At 36.9% G+C, this 17,362-nt stretch overlaps 1 long non-coding RNA gene and 1 other non-coding gene across 2 annotated transcripts in view; one reads left to right on the forward strand and one right to left on the reverse strand.

Annotated features, from left to right (window-relative positions):
- LOC150057061 (uncharacterized) overlaps positions 1 to 17,362 on the reverse strand; it is a 347,640-nt gene that overhangs the window by 160,040 nt on the left and 170,238 nt on the right. The gene's annotated exons all lie outside the window — the stretch shown is intronic.
- Positions 12,901 to 13,007, forward strand: LOC150057063 (U6 spliceosomal RNA). Its single transcript, XR_016537212.1, has one exon. It is a non-coding gene; the product is annotated as a U6 spliceosomal RNA (small nuclear RNA).

Below are 17,362 nucleotides of genomic sequence, written 5' to 3' on the forward strand. Positions count from 1 at the left end.
CACCTTCTATCTGGTGAATATAAAATTACAATAAAAATATATGAGAAAAAAGAGGTATTTTCCAGCATTCTCCTGAGGCTTCAGTCTATAATGTCCTGAATCCTACTGTGCTTAATAGATGCTTATTAATAATTAACTTTGCCAGATAGTTTTAAATTACATTTGTCAAAAGTCATAGAATTCTACAATTAACACACAAGCATTCTATTATTTATTTTTTTCTCAGCAAAACTGACATTGATTCATCTTTTTATATCATTCTTACTATAATTTGAAATAATTTTAACAAGTAAACAAGAACATCACTTATTGGTGCTCAGTAGGTTACATTTTTATGGAGTGTTATATAGAAGTTAAGCAATGATAGTTAGAATATAAGTTATGTTTAAATTTAAAAAATCATTAGTTTGCAACTATTTATAGGCTTAGGCTTAAGTAGAAAAAAGCTGGTATTGGATAGGTGATAAACTTTAATGGTAGTTAAAATCCTAATAGCATTATAGATAAATGGGGAAAACTTTGAATATTTTGTCTAAATATAATTACTTTTATGTTTGGCTATATTAAGACTACTGTTGGAACACATGTCATTGTAGTACATGGCATGATGAAAGAGAATAATAGAAATTTCAACATCAACAGGGCCTTGGATTAATCATTGCTAAGTCCATATGGTTCTAATACACAGAAAAAGTGCTATACACAACAACTCAACATAATGTAATAGACTTTTTGATTTGAAAATTCTACAGCCCCAAACAACTTGATCTCTCACCTTCCCCTTCACCTGCCTCCCATACTGACTCTGGAGCTTGAACTCAGGGCCTCAGGCTCTTGATTGATTTGCTTGTTCAAAGCTGGTGCTCTACCAATTGAGATATTCCTGTGGTTCAAGCAAACAGTTGCATCTCCCTTACACACTTCTCATAGAAAATTGATAATGAAGGAAAGAAGCCAGGTAAATAAATGCCTTTGCTTCATATTCATATAAAATTATCCATGGGAAACAAATGAAAGTTTTTCAATATTCTGACAAAACCTAATTCTGAAAGTTTCATAAGTCCGGGGACACCGTTAAAGTCTTTTCTTTAATTAAATGTGATTTGTAGTAGCAAAATTAAAGTAGTACCTCAAAGGAAAGGTAGAAACCTTTATATAATATGCTATGATGCCACAGCTTATTCAGTGTAATTTTATGAGGCTTGAGTCTGATGAAACTATAGTCCATTATTAAATTTCCCTAAGAAGTCTATATGCCATACAAAGTTGGTGTTTAAACCCGGTGTTAAAATCACAACTCAATGAATTTGGATTCTAGATCTTTATTGGGATGTTTTTTTTATCATGTACATAGTATTATTTCTATGGAAAAAAATTGAGTTGTGTGTGTATGTGTGTATGTACATATACTCTCACACCCATTCCAGATCTTGAACTCAGTGACTTGAACTCTTTATTGCTCAAATTTTAGCTTAAGGCTAAAGTCTACCAACTGTCATTTCTCCAGCTTCAGCTCTTTATTGGATAACTGGAGATATATCTCAATGATTTGTCTGCTCAGAATGGCTTTGAACCATGATCCTTAGATCTCAGCCTTCTGAGTAGATAGCATTATTGGCATGAGCCTATAATAACATTATTAAATAACATTATTAGATCTGAAGAAATTTTGCTATGGCAAAGATATTCACATGTGCAAGGATGATGTTAGGGCATTAGCCCTCACCTCACATCATATACAAAAAGTAGTTGAGCATCAGTCAAAGATCTAAGAGTAGGAGTGCATTTTTGTACATAGTGTGAGATAAGAACCCATCTCATAGTGTGGTATTGTTTTGGGTGATGAAATATGCTCTAAATTAATGTAGCACTAGTACAATTTTTTAAAAAAATAGTAACATCAATTAAATTGTATACTTCAAATGAATAAATTTGTGGTTTATAGATTATATTTCAACAAAACTATTACTAAATAGTCTTATCTTTCTTTTGGTTTACAATAGTTTTCTGGCAATATAACTCACTGTACCACTGGCTCATATATATCTAGGAAATTAATGCAGCTGCAAATTTGAGCTACATGTATGTGTTTTCAAAATTACTAAAATAACTTCGATGTAAAGCATTTGAGCTTGTGCATGTTAGGAGATTTGCCACATAGTAAGTATGGATTTTACTGGAAGCATATGTTATGGAGTTGTGATGAAAAACCTGTGGTCCCTAGACAACTGGATTTATTCATTGTCAAAGTGGAAAATTTTTCAGTTTCAGAAAATGCTCATTTTCAGTGAAATTGTTACATCTCTCACTTTCCCCTTCCAGAATTGTACACACCCACATCCACCCCCCACCCTGCCCACCACCAACATTGCATACTGAGTGACATAAGTCCTGCAACAAGGATGGATTTTATTGGTGAACTCCACTTTGAAGCTCAAAAATCAACCCTTCCTCAATTCTCAGGGGAACAAAACACCAATACTATATCAGAAAGACCCATGAGAAGGATAAGGGAGACTGATGAAAAGGGTGACACAGAAACTGATTTGTTGAATGGTAACTCCTTTGTATATAGAACTATAATTCCAAATAAAAGAAGGCCCATGCGGTGCCAATATGGCCCTGAAATCTTTGTTGGACCCTGGTGTAGGGGGTAATACTCTCGACCACATCAAAGACTTCAAGAAGCCTGTGACCAAGGTCTCTGGTGTAAATCATCAGAGAACAACATCAGAACATCACTTAGAACTACCAAGCCTAGTTGGCCCAGAGCCAGCCTTCCTGATATGGGACATCTGGAGGTGATAGAGAATGAGTAACAGCAAATGCTCCAAAAACTTCCAGGCAGCCAGCGTGAATGGGGCTACCTCTGTACTGAAGAGAGAATAAAGAGTTTATGGGAGCCCTGAAGCTCAATTTCAAACAGCGTGGCCCAGCTGTGGAGTGCTGTGATCCCTCAGCATTAGCAAGAAGGCATCTGTGAAGATGGAGGCGTGCTCTTTGAACAAAGCTCCAGGCTGAGTTGAATGCAGGTGGCTACCTCTCAACCACCTGTGGGTATGTGCAGCTATAAATTCAGTTTCTGCTTTCATGTGGACCGAATGTCGGGAGAATTACTCTTTCCTGTATATTGTTATTTTTTAATTAAGCACTCACACGTCATTGGAAACATCTTTGAAAGATAGCAATAGATTCTTGGTCTGTTCAAGCAGTGTCCAAGCATGCAATATTTGCTATTGTTACAGCATTTGACATGAATTCATCAGTTCTATGAAGACATACAGATTGTGACTATATACACATTATATATGTCTAAATATATGCATGACATACATTCATATATTAAAATATTATATATAATGTGTGTATATGTGCCTATGTATTATTTTGCAAATAGAAATTTTCTTTGTGTGTGTGTGTGTGTGTGTGTGTGTGTGTGTGTGTGTTTGCTGGGTTTGAACTCATGTCCTTGCACACTCCTTTGACATTTTCACTCAAGGCTAGTGTTCTACACTTGAGCTACTTCCTCCACTTCTGGCTTTTTCTGGCTAATTGGAAATGAGAGCCTTTCAGATTTGTTTGCCCTGGCTGAGATCCTCCTATCTTAGCCTCCTGAATAGCTATGATTACAAGTGTGAGCTACTAGTACCTGACTAGAGATCTTCTAACAATAAATAAGAATTCAAAATTCATTCTATTTCTCTTCATCGCAAGACCTATCAAAACTGATCTCTTCAGGTTTATGGGGGTGGTTAGTTTTTTGAGCTCTAGGTATATTTTAGATATGAAACCTTTCCTTGCTGCATAGTTTGTAAGAGTCTCCCATTCATGAAGGCTTCTTTCGGCTTCCTATTTATCTTGCTAGCTCTGTAATGTGCCACACACCTTACCCACTTAGAATGGCCAATATCAAGAAAAATAACAATAACAGATGCTAGCAGGGATGTGGCTAAAAAGGAACACTACTACACTGTTGGTAGGAATGTAAACTTGTTCAACCACTCTTACCGAGTATGAGTTTCCCTACGCCCCAGCTCTTGCACTCTTGGGCATTTATCCACTAGAACACAAATAATGCCACATTAATGCTACCAGCATAACCCTGTTCCTTGAAGTATTGTTTACCATAGCCAAGAAGGAATCAACTTAGATGGCCAAATGGATCAAGAAAATGTGATATATATATATATATATATATATGTGTGTGTGTGTGTCTACTCATCCATCAGAAAGAATGCTATTGTACCCTTTGTAAGAAAATGGAAAGATTTGAAAAAGATTATATGAAGAAAAGTAAGATAGAACCAAAGAAACATAGGTTGCAAGGTTTCCCTCATTTGTTGTAACTAGAATGTGCCTATAAATCTACATGTAAGCATACTGGATAGTAAAAGACAAGAAAAATGTGCCTGGATATGATAAATTATAAATTATATAGATCTCTAGATGATCACACAGTTGAGACCAAAGGCGAATGTTCTTAGGAGAGGATCACAAAAGCTCAATAGCTATATGCATATGATTGCATAAAATGGTATTTATTGAGATGAACTCCATGAGATGGAAAGAAGAGGTGTTTTGTTTTATAATTTTTCTTTTTTTTTCCCTCTTTGCTGCTGGTTTTGTTTTCTGTACTGTTGGTCTTGTATGTAGGTTTTTCTGGTTTGGGGAGGGGGAGGGGAAGCACAGAAATGGTTGGACAAAGTGTGAACAAACGCAGCAGAAACGCCCATGAGACTCTTATCTCCCATTCACTAACCCCCCAATAACCAAAAGTGGAGCTGTGGCTCAAGTGATAAAGCCTTGAGCAGAAAAGCTCAGAGACAATGCCTAGGCCCTGAGTTCAAGCCCCAGAATCAGCACACACACACACACACACACACACACACACACACACACACACACACACACGATCTAACAATTATCGAAACAATTATTTGACAACCATAGATCAGACAAAAAAGGAGATTTTTTTGGAATCAGCTTAATGTTTTTGAAAATAGAACACAGTATATTTATATTTGCTTTAAACAATTGTTATAGTTTCTATAAAGATTTCACTTACAGGGCTTCTTCTTGAAAAAAAGAATTTGAGTTGATAAAAAAATAAAGTTCATTTAAAGATTAAGACAGGTTATCTGAGTAGGTTATGAGGTTCTTTTCAAAAATAATTATGCAGTCATTACTCACCCTTAATTTCCCACTAGTAGATGTCTTTATTTCTGTGGCAAGCACTTATCCCAGAGTGATTAAGTTAAAGGACAAATCCTTATGCAGATCCAGCTTGCCTAATGGCTTTAAAAATGTCTGTCTTGCTTTCTCTACTGTCTTGATTGCTTGGTCTTCTTAATCACTGAGAGTGGATTTAAGGAAGAGAAAGTTTTCTTTGTCACTTCAATGCCAAGTTCTTTGTCAAGGATCAGGTCTTTCTCTTAAGGAGGAAGACACAGATAACTGGCTGGAGAATTTTGATTTCAAAATCACTTCTCACATCATCAAGTTTCCAACAGAAGCTATCTTACAATAATGTAGTGTTATATATTCTGTGATGAATTTCACAGGGGCAAAGTGGATAATAGAATCAGAGCTCTTAATTATCCTTCAGGGAGGAAAAAAAGCTGTCTTTTCCCTTTGATAATTTTCTCAGTTTTCAAATTAATTTTGACAATGAACACTTGGTCTCAAGAAGAAATTTTAAAATAAAGCTGTAAGAATTGTTTTCCGGGCCGGGAATTTGGCCTAGGGGCCGGGAGTTTGGCCTAGTGGTTAAAGTGCTTGCCTAGCATGCACGAAGACCCGGGTTCGATTCCTCGGTACCACATATATAGAAAAAGCCGGAAGTGGTGCTGAGGCTCAAGTGGTAGAGTTCTAGCCTTGAGAAAGTCCAAGGACAGTGCTCAGGCCCTGAGCTCAAGCCCAGGACTGGCAAAAAAAAAAAAAAAAAAAAAAAAGAATTGTTTTCTTAGGAATGTTAATAAAAAATATACTTCTTTTGTTCAGAGTATATATACTCTCTTGAAAGATACCATGTTTTGTTTCCAGGAGATTAATACTTGTACATGGTTTTAAAGGCAAATTTTCATATGGAAAATACTAAGGAAAGCACGAATTCCTCGTCCTACATCTGCTTGGCTAATTCTCAGAACCTAAAATCATCCCTTTCAGGTTTTAGCTCCTTTGATCATTGGCCAAAGACCTTATTATTCTTTATTTTTGACTGGTTTTAGTTGTTTTATTTTCTACTAACTTTCTTCTATAGTTAAGAAAGATTTACCTTTATTACAAGATTTACAACAACAACAACTGCTACTACTACTAGTATTTTGGGGCTTGTACTTCTTTTTCTTCCCCCTGAATACTTACATTCTTTCATCTTCTAAGTATACCTGGGTTACTAATTCTATTTACTTAATATCTTGGTCCATCTTGGCCATCTGGTATGCATAAATATGTTTACATTCTTGTGTAGCTGTTTATTTGTTTTGTTTTGGGATAGGACCTTGCTATGCAGGTTTCACTGGCCTTGAATTTATGATCCTCCTTCCTTCCTTTCCTCAGTGCTAGGATTACCATCATACCACCATACCTGGCTCTTGTAAAGCCTTTTGATTTCTTTGCAGTTGATAGTTGCCTTCTTTTTGTTTTCTTTTTTTTTGTTGTTGCCAGTTGTGGGGCTTGAACTCAGGGCCTGAGCACTGTCCTTGGACTTTTTCTCAAGGCTAGAGCTCTGCCACTTGAGCCACAGTACCACTTCCAGCTTTTTTTCTATGTATGTGATACCGAGGAATCAAACCTGGGTCTTTGTGGATGTTAGGCAAGCATTCTACCACTAGGCCAAACTCCAGGCCCTCGTTTTCATTTTTATTTTATCTTATTGTATTAGTAATAGTTTGTCTTTGTGAGAAGCATAATTATACTTTCAGTAGGTTCAATAAAACAGATAATCTACACTTTTTAAATTGTATTTTCTTGCCAAGGAATTGTATAAAGGGGTTACAGTTTCATTCCTCAGGTAGTGGGTACATTATCTCTTGAACATTGATACCCCTTCCATATTTTTCTCCCACTTTCTCTCCTCCACAATCATCTGGTTTTTCCCCTTGCCATGGCTGTTTCAAATAAACAAATAAACATATATATATATATGTATCTATGTATATATATATATATAATATACCAGGTACCAAAGTCAGATATAGTAACAACATGAAATAAACCATAAAGGGAAAAATAGAGAAAAGAAATAACTTTATGTAGTACATTGAGAATAACAATCACAAAGACAAACCTCTTGTTTCCATATTTTGGAATTCATTTCCCTTAGCCTCATCCTGTATGGACACATATATATATATATATATATATATATATATATATATAGCTTTTCTTCCATATATTTTTATCGTAATTAATAGAGGGGTTACAGCTATATTTTCCATACAGAAGGAGAATTACTTCACACACACTGATACTCCTTCTCATGTTTTTGTCCCCATTTCCCTTCCCTCACCCCCTCCATTCATCTTGTTTCCCCCTTCCCTTTCCTATTTCAAATAAACAAATAAAAGTATATATAATATATTAGATTACAAAGTAAGATACTGTAACAATATGAGGATAACCAAGAGACAACAAAAGAGATGAGAAATAACATAGTACATTAGGACCAACAATCATACATTATATAACTATTGTTTTCCTATCCTGGAGGTCTTGTCATTTAGCCTCATCCCTTATGGCCTTATGTATCTAGGTTTTGAGCTAATGTCATCCTTTGCTAGGAGAATCCTAGGTATGTACCAAAAAAAATCCTATCAAATGAAATAAGCCAGACCCAAAGAAACATAGGCTCCGTTGTCTCCCTCATAATATACACTTTGTAGGCATATGCGGTGTGTATTGTTTTCGCTGTTCTTTTTCTTGGAGATATAAGTCCTAAAGTTTTGCATTCTTGTGTATCAATTTGCACTGTGTATTTTGTTTTCTTTTTTCTTTTGCCACTCTTGGGGCTTGAAATCAGGGCCTGAGTACTGTCCTTGGGCTTTCTCTCAAGTCCAGTGCTGTATCGATTGAGCCACAGCACCACATCCTGCATTTTCTGTGTATATAGTACTGAGAAATCGAATGCAAGGCTTAATGCATACTAGCAAAGCGCTCTCCCACTAGGCCACACTCACGGCGCAGTACAGGGTGTATTTTAAGCGGGATATTGGTTATCATCAATGGAGAGCCCTTCTTTCTCCTCTGTTAGAAGGCCATATCCTAAAACTCAAATTTTTATTTTTTTGTATTTCTCTTTTATTTCCAAACCTCATCTAGTAACGCCACATGGTAAGGTATCTGAAAGGTAAACTTTGGGAAATACTCAATTATCTGAAAATATCCTAACATTCCCTACATGAAACGTCCTTCACTGATAGTCCAGACATCACTTTTCTATTAGAATTTCTTTCTCAGCCTTTTGAAAGCTTTAAATTACTTTCTTCTTACTGCTTTCTAAATTTATGACTCCTTATATGTGGTTCATTACTTTTCTCTGGGAATTTTATGTATTTTTGGAGGGAGGGGTTGCAGTTTGCTTTTGTCGTTAGTCTGGCCTCTGTTTTCACTCCAGTTCCTTTCAGATATTCCAAATTGGTCTAATTTTAGGAGTGTTTGTTCATTTACATTCTTCTTTCTACCATTTCTTTTTATCTTTTAGCTATTTTTTTCCTCTCTGAGATATTTTGTAGCTTTTAATGTTCCTTCTTTGTGTAAAGTTCTGCATCATATTTTTATCTATGAATAACTCTTCCCTGAATAATTCTTTCTCCCCACCTCCTGGCCTGGGCGCTGTCCCTGAGCTCTTCAGCTGCCCTACCCTTGAGCCAAGCCCCACTTCCCACTTTCTAGTGATGAATTAGAGATAAGAGTTTCAGGTCCTTTTGTGCGCGTGCTGGCTTTGAACCTCAAACCTCAGATCTCAGCTTCCTGAGGAGATAGGATTACAGGCAGCAGCCACCTTGCCTACCTCGGTTTTTTAGTTTGTTTGTTTTTGGTTGGTCATGGAGCTTGAATTCTGGGCCTGGGCGCTGTCCCTGAATTCTTCAGCTTAGGCTAGCGCTCTACCACTTGAGTCACAGTGCCATTTCCTGAATAATTCTTTAAAAAAATCTTTTCTTTAATCTATTTTCTTAAATCTCTAAAAATATGGTAGTTTAATTGTTTCCGTTTATTCACTTAGAGTTCTCCCTTTCTTTTTAAGCCAATTGTATTCTATAATATAAAAGTTAAAGACTTTCCAGTTATCATGTCTAGAATATACATAAAATATGCTTTGCTTGTGCAGGGTTTTGTCAACTGCCACGCTTCAATGTAGGGGTGACTAGTTATGGTCTTGCTGTGTGTATCACTGTAGATTCTTTCTAATGGGTAGGTCCGTTGTTTTCTTTTTTTGTCAATTTATTGCCTAAGAGACATAAATAAATGGAGGCTAGCTTCCTAGAAGATGAGTGTTGTGAGTTGCTGAATGCCTCACAGTTCACAGTGTCAACATTTACATTTCTTGTCTGTTTCTAATACGACCCTTTGGCCTTGCAGTCCCCTATTTCTCTTATGAGCAAAACCCCATTGTCCCAAATTCAATCCTCCAGAGTAGAGTTCTAGACAATGGCTGACTTGAAGGAAAGGTTAGAACGCGAAAGGAGGTCAAATTTCCTTTCAAAATATCCAGAATATCTTGTAATTCATTCTTTTGTTCCCTGCTCTTTGGCCTTACCTTAGAGAAGCACATATTATCTCAATTTCCAGACCACTTAAGAGGGACTTAAGGTGAGCAGCAATTTGCTTCCTATTCGTTTCCCCCACTTTAGACTTTAATTATTGTTTTCCTGACATCGGGAGGCAGCTGCCAATCCTAAATGTTGCCGGGATCTGTATTTTCTTACTATATCTTGTTTGTTCTGTCTCTATATCCATTTGCTTTTTTCTATTTGTTTCTATTTCTTTATCTCTAATTGTGCCTGAAAAGATGGTGGAGAAATGGGCTTGCTGGGTGCACATATATAATCCTACCTGCTTTGGAGGCAGGGACAAGAGGATTATGTCTGACGACGAGCCCCAGGTAGAGTTGGCAGGAGTCTATTACAAAAACCGGCCAGATGGGATGGCATATACCTATAATGCCAGCTACTTGGGAGGCAAAGTTGGGCAAATTGTGGTCTGAGGATGAGTCTGGGTAAAAGCATGAGACTGTTTGAAAGCAAATCAAAATAACAAAAGTACTGGGGTACAGATAAATTGATGAAGTACCTTTCTAGCAGGAAAATGGTGCCTATGATTTCAATCTCCAGTACTTTTGCTCTCCATTTAAAAGACAATGAAAATGGACTGTGTATTTAATCTTCATGCCTGACAGGAAGACTCCACACGTGCAATCAATAGTATATTTCTGAAGAAACAGTGAGTTTCTTGAGAAATTTGATGGGCAGTGTAGAGATAGTTACATGCTTCCAAGTGAGATAATTTTGTGTGCGGCTGCAGACTGGAGAAAGACTATAGAAAAACATTCCATTTTCTAAAGGTAATTTCCACATGAATTCATGACTGTGAGGAATCTTAAAGAATCTTAAAGTCATAGTCCAGGCATAGGAAATTTCTAGCCTGAAAAGTTCTTTTTATATCCTCCACTTAATTCCTTTCAACAATCATACGTCATGCTGTCCTGCCAATGAATTTTGGTGTGCTTGTTTTAGTAATCAAATTTTCATCATGTTTGAGGTAGAGTTTGGTGTTTTGGCTGACTTATAATACAACTAACCACTATGATGCCATTTTGAATCAGGCTCAGAACAAAAGACTCAAACCTGGCCATATTTTAGAACATGACTCAAAAATTATCTGTGTGTGGTGATCCTATCGGCTAAGGAGATGGATATTATGCTAGCGAACATTTTAATAAAGATTCACAACTACAACAAAGTAGACTACCCTTTTCTTTGCTCTCATTACATCACTCAGCTTGATTAGAAGTAATGGTCCCTTCCAGAGTGGGTGAAGTATTAAGATAAGACAGAACTAACAGGGTTAGTGACACCTGACTCCTGTGTTCCTGGTTTAGATCTTTTATTTATGCTCTGATTTGCTTTCTCCTGAATATTTGTGTATGGTAGGGGGTCTGGGGCTAATACAATCACAGAACCCTATTCTGTTTGTTGACAGCTATGACAAAATATTGCATTTGCCCTGTAACCTCAGCCTTATTTGCCATTCCTCATTTAGATCTGTAAATCCAAAGACGGTGTCAAGTTTAAGAAACTTTATGAAAATGAAGAAGAAAACCTATGTTAGTTATGACTTTGTACTTGTTATGGTAAAAAGTATCAGCAATAAATACTTCAAAGGAGGAACGATATAGTTTTGACATGTCCTTTGAGAGGTTTAACCTATACTCAGCTCCATAGTGTGGGGCCTACAGTGAAGCAGAACATTTGATGGAACAGTATGGTAGAGAAATGTTGGTTAGAAAAAGTGAAAAAAAAAATAAAAGCCAAAGTCTCAATACCCTTCTAAAGACTACACATAGATGACCTGACTTCCAAGTTCCAGCACCATCTGTTATGCTTCCGCTGAGAGCCAGCTGTTCAACATATGAGCTTAGGGAGACACTTCACATCAAATCATACCAGAACTAACATTTATTGAGATGAGTTGAAGATTAAGATATGTCACCATGAGAAATTTTCAAGTGTTTTTGGATCTTTATTTTCCTGAAGATATAGCCAGTAGGATGCTGAAGGTGAAAATTGCTTCCATGTCACTGCTAAGGGTATTCAGAAGGTGAGAATCTTCTGAGTCGTGATCATAAATTCTCTGAATTGTAGTGTGGTGGAATAGTTTTAGTGTTCTGAAAGTTGCCAGCAGAAAGGGTCACTTAAGGAAACAACAGACTATAGGTGCATCTCAATGGCCAGAGAAACATCATAAAATCTATACTAATTATAAATTACATAAATGGATCCACTAAAATATCAGATCTGGTTAAGATCAGTCATATTAAATTCTAACCATTATGATATTTTTGTTTTTGTTTTGTGGTTGCTTTTCTTTGCTAGTCCTGGGACTTGAACTCAGGGTATGGGCTTACTGATTTTCCTGCCTGGGCTGGCTTTGAACAATGATTTCAGATTTCATCCTCCCAAGTTCCTGGGATTATAGGTGTGAACCATCAGTGCCAGTCTTTTTTTTTTTTTTGACTAGTCCTGGGGCTTGACCTCAGAGCCTGTGCACTGTCCTTGGGCTTTCCCAAGACTAGTACTCTTCCACTTGAGCCACAGTGTCATTTCCAGCTTTTTCCATGTATGTGTTACAGGAGAATTGAATCTAGGGTTTCAAGTATGCTAGGCAAGTACTCTACCACTAGGCCATGCTCCTGGCCTCTGGTTGATTGTTTTCAACATAGAAAATTAGCTTTTCATATAGTGTTCAAGTAACTCAAAAATCTAAAAGTTCCTTATGGATACAAATGAAGTACTATCAGTATTAATATTGGCATTAATTAGCATTGGTAATTCATTAACTTCTGATAGGGATCTGAAAGTTTCCCATCCTTACCAGAATCCCTATTCCATAGCGTCATTCATATCAGTGCAGAGACAAGGCTTTCTTGATATTCTGCTTTTCTTTTTCATTTTTTTGAATAGTTAATAATGATCCAAAGCCTACTTTGTGATAGATAGTATGACAAAACAAGGTCAGTTAATCTGTATTGTGTGCCCACAAGTCAGGTGCCATTGGTAAGGAAAACATTCCCTCATCAGAACTAGCTAAATTTAAAGGGGAGAACTGCAAATATTTTTCAAGAAACTAACCACTGAGATGCACCTGTGCTCTGGGCATACTGGTACAACAAACCTGAGTTCTGTGCTTGCTTCTGTAGCACATATACTAAAACTGGAGTGACAGAGAAGCTTAGCATGGCCCTTGTGTGAGGATGACACGCAAAAATTTGTGAAGTGTTCCATATTGTGATATCTACAGCTAAAACAATTGAATCTCTCTAAAACAAATCTTCAAAGAAACAATCATACCATTAATAGATGGGCCAAAGACTTAAAGAGATACTTCTTTGAAGAAGAAATAATGGCTGGCCTATACACACGTGAAAAAATCCTCGACACCTCTGTCCATAAAGGAAATGCAAATCAAAACAACTCTGAGATTCTACCTCACTCAAGTTAAAATGGCCATGATCAAGAAATCTAATAACAACAGATGGGGGTGGGGATATGGCCGGGAAAGATCACTACTACACTGTTGGTGGGAGTGTAAACTCATTCAACCATTACTTGGCATTTACCAAATCATCCAGAAACAAGGACATACCAAACCCACTAGCATAACGATGCTCATTACAGCACTATTTACCATAGCAAAGATATGGAACCAACCCCAATGCCCCTCAGTAGATGACTGGATCAACAAGATTAGTACTTATACACAATGGAATTCTATGCTGTTATCGGAAAGAATGACAGCATCCCATTTGTAAGGAAAAAAATCATATTAAGTGAAGTAAGCCAGACCCAAAGGAACATAGGCTCAATGGTTTCCCTCATTTGTAATAATTAGGTCACATCTAGGACTCTCCTAGCAGTGGATTACAATAGTGTAAAACCTAGATACATAAGGTCATATAGGATGAGACTAAATGAAAGGGTCTCTAGGATATGGAAACAAGAGCTTTGTCTTGAGAAATTGTTGTTCTTAATGTACCACGTTATTTCTCTTCTGCTTTGTTGCCCTTTGGTTAATCTCATATTGTTACAGTATCTGATTTTGTTACCTGGTATATTGTATATACATTTATTTGTTTATTTGAAATAGGAAAGGGAACAGGGAAAAACAAGATGGTTGGGAGGCTGTGGGGGGAGAGAGAAGGGGACAGAAACATAAGAGGGGGTGTCAATGAGTGAAAAGTAATGTACCTACTGTCTGGCAAATGTAACTGTAACCCCTCTATATATTACCTCAATAATAAAAAATAAAATAGAAAAAAAAGTGTTCTGATAAAAAGAAACCTAAGTTCTGCCATCCTCCAAGTGCCGCTTGCTTTTTATTGTTGTATTTCCCACAATACCGTGCTTATCCTCATTTCATCAACAAGTATATAGAGAATTAAGATGTTATGGAATTAAAGGAAGATAGGCAGTTCTTAGTAATGTGGAAGATCATAGTTACTTACCTAAAACATTATAGGGTGTTCACAGGTAAGATAGAACAAAGTATTATAAAACTCAGTCTTAGTTCAGCTCAACACTGATCAAACTCTTCAAATTTGCAGCGCAACATAACTAATCAGATTTTGGAGAATCGAAGAGCATCAAGATTATATAGACTTGGGAGTCATGTGACTTAGGCCTAAAAACTACTTAATAGCTCCTACCTGCTCTGTGACCTTGTACCACTTGTTTCTAACCAGGCTGGAAAAATAACATGGTAAGCTGTTAGCATGGAGCATGACATATAACAGGTAGCCCATTCATTATAGTTTCTCTGGGAAAAACATTAAGAAAGAAAATGATTTGTGAAAGTTTTTAATCTATCTGGGCTCTGTAGGGACAAGGATATAATAAAATATAAAGCATACTCATGTATAATATGATTTAAGTTCCATTCATATAGAGAGCAGAGTCTTCCCCCAAATAATAATTTTAGATTTCAAATAAATATTAAACTGTTCTCACTCAAGCAAAACCATTTTGTCTGAGTAATAGAATTTGAGCATTGCTCAATTGCTCTTCTCTAGGAGACTGAGACCAAGTCTCCTAAAAGTGCCACCCCATTATTGAAGTGTGCATTAAAACAGGAGGGGGAAAAGAAATGTCCTGGCTTAGTGACAAATTAAAATATGGATCTGCTCTTTCAAAAGGCCATTATTGCCTGCTATATATAAGTAGTATGAGCAATGTTTAAGGGAATTTCCAGAATCTGCCTGATATAACTCTGATTCACAAATATGGTTCTGCTTTTATGCTAAATTTGCATTGTTTTCTGTAGAAACTCACATCTACAAACTTGGAAGACCTTTGGATAATGATCCCTCACACAGTAAGCATTGTTACTGCCATTGTATGACTTGCTAAGTGGTAAATTCAGGTGGCACTAGGATGATCAGGTGAAAGATGGATCAAATTGTACAGAATGGGGCTCTCTGGTTGTCTCTTGACTATGAGAGAGATCATTACCTTTACTTTCTTTTAGATTTATTCATGCTTCCAGTTTATTGGAGAAGCAGATACAAACACATTACTCTGGCTCCAACATAAGAATGAAATGGGATATGGAATGATGGAAGAAGGAAGATAGAGATTCAGCAGATCCTGATACAGATGTCAATATCTACTCAACCCCAATTTTTAGGTACCCATTAATTTTCTCAGAGTCCTGTGAATCAAAACTCTGAGCAAGGCTTAGTTTCTAAATCACTGCTGGTAGCTGTTATACTGAGGGCCTCATGCAATATCTATTGTTGGCCAGAGGCTTCTTCTGTTCTTTACTAAATAGGCCTTTCCAACGTGACAGCTTCTTTTATCAGGGCCAATGAGAGGGAAAGTCTTTCAACAAGATGGAAGTAATAGTACATAAAACCTAATCATGCAAGTGACATCCTTCAACCTGGTCTTCTACTAGTCAGGGGTAAATTAAGCCAAAGGACTAGAAAACTAGAATCTGGGACCCTGTAGGCACCATCTTGGAGATTGCTTTCCATAGAGGCTGCTCTGAAGAGAGAATATTTATCTGAGTGAATATTTCTTTGTGAGAGTAAAACTGTGGCATAACTCAGGGAAGACTATTCCCAGAGAGAATAATAAGTGCAAGAACTCCAGGGAAGAGTGTCCTTTCTCTCCAAAGGATGAATGAAAACTGGAGCTCCTCTGACAGAGAGAGGGAGGTTAAGCTAAAGAAGTGGGCAGCCTATTATAGTATGCAGGATCTTGGAGGCTGTGGAGTTCTCTTTGGATTCCATTCTGAATGAGAAGAGAAATCATGAGGAGTCCTTAGGGAATGAAGTCAGAGAAGTGATTCACAATCCTAAGAGGCTCTGGCTGTTGGAGGATACAGAAATCAATGCACAATTGGGGATGCCAGGAAAGAGGCCAGATAGTGGTCCAGGCTAGTAATATAAGAATTTCTTCCTGAAGATAGGAAAGAGAAAGCATTCAACCAATGTCTGCTACAGTGTTATGATTGCCATTGTTAGTTGATCAATAATATTGTGTGCTTTTCTATTACTTGAGAAATTTTGTTCTGCATACACATTTGAGGTTCACCTCTAGGAGAAGTGACGTCATATACCCTGAAGGTTGGGGGTAGAGCACAAATCTACTTTGTAGGTGCATTAAAACAATTACTCTGATGTAGATTATTTACAAATGTCTGTTGAAAAACTCTGCCTTCCTTCCTGACAGTATTCACAAAAGAGGAAGTAAATGTCATATCAAAGAAGATACTTACATTTTCTGCTCCCTCCACGCACAATGGGACTCCTTAATTTATTTTTTTTAGTGCTGTCTGTCATGCCATGGAGACTTCAGTGACTCTGTAGTACCTTATGGGCACTCAGCTCAGTGCCCATAAAAAGGAGAGCAGAGTTGTCAAGAGATATATTTTTCTTTTCATAATTCCTGTAGGTTACTCAGTATTCAGGCCTGCAAATGTGATTCTGTATTTTAATCAAACTTCAGGGATATTTTCAAAGAAAGCATGTGGTATAAATTACTGGTTCAGGTATTAGAGACAGAATTATGTTTCTCTCATGTAATCTTGACAATGCAGCAATTGTGTTTGACACATTGATAATGACACAAAAGCTTGAAAAATGGTCTAGATGTGTAATAAACTAGGCACGTTGCTTGGGCAGCTTATTCTTTTTTTTCCATATATTTTTTATTGTAATTAATAGAAGGGTTACATGATATTTGCCAGATAGAAGGTACATTAATTCACATACATTGATACCCTTTCTCATGTCTTGGTCCCCATTTCCCTCCCCCTCACCCCCACTTCTCATCTTGTTTTCTCCCCTTCCCTATCCAATTTCAAATAACCAAATACAAATATATCTAATATATCAGATAACAAAGTAAGATACTGTAACAATATGAGATAATCAAGGGATAGCAAAAGAGATGAGAGATAACATAGTACAGTAAGGACAACAACCACTCATTATATGGCTTTTGTTTCTATATTCTAGAGGTCCTTTCATTTACCATCATACTATATGGCCTTATGTATCTAGGTTTTGCTCTATTGCAAATCTCTGCTAGGAGAGACCAAGGTTTCTACTGAATATGACAAATAAGGGAAACCATTGACCCTA

This window comes from Megascapheus bottae, chromosome 11, assembly GCF_031878675.1.
Source record: "Megascapheus bottae isolate mThoBot1 chromosome 11, mThoBot2.hap1, whole genome shotgun sequence".
Taxonomy (NCBI): Eukaryota; Metazoa; Chordata; class Mammalia; order Rodentia; family Geomyidae; genus Megascapheus; species Megascapheus bottae.